Raw genomic sequence first — 577 nt, forward strand, 5'->3', positions numbered from 1 at the left:
GCGAGTGACAAGATTCATTATACAAATAGCCAAGACTCACCAAAAAGTATCTTATCTGGGGACATCCTTTACAAAAGTATACAAATTCAATTAGTTATCCCTTAGCTGCTGACTCATAATCTAGACTCTCAAAATTTAAAATCTTGTCATCAAGCCTAAATTATTATCAATAAAATTTTAAACAACAAATTGTATCTGGCTAAAAATGAGATTAAAAATAAGTGTTTTTAGAGATAGCAGAAACTGACATGAATTGAATAACTTAAAATCATTCTCCTCATCTGTTACAATGCAAGACATTTGGTAGGAGAATGAAGGAACAAGAGTTGCTTTTATTTTTAATTTTAATTTTTATTTTTTTTGAGTTGGCGTCTCACTCTGTCGCCCAGACTGGAGTGCAGTGGCCGCTCCCGGCCATCGCAGCCTCGACCTGCTGGGCTCCTGCGATCCTTCCACCTCAGCCTTCCAAGTAGCTGGAACTACAGGTGTGCTCTACCATGCCCGGCTCATTTTTGATTTATTGTAGAGATGAGGTCTTGCCAAGTTGCCCAGGCGGGTCTCGAACCCGCAGGTTCAG

Source organism: Carlito syrichta, unplaced genomic scaffold (genome assembly GCF_000164805.1).
Source record: "Carlito syrichta isolate Samal-C Ts95f unplaced genomic scaffold, Tarsius_syrichta-2.0.1 Scaffold109760, whole genome shotgun sequence".
NCBI classification, from domain to species: Eukaryota; Metazoa; Chordata; class Mammalia; order Primates; family Tarsiidae; genus Carlito; species Carlito syrichta.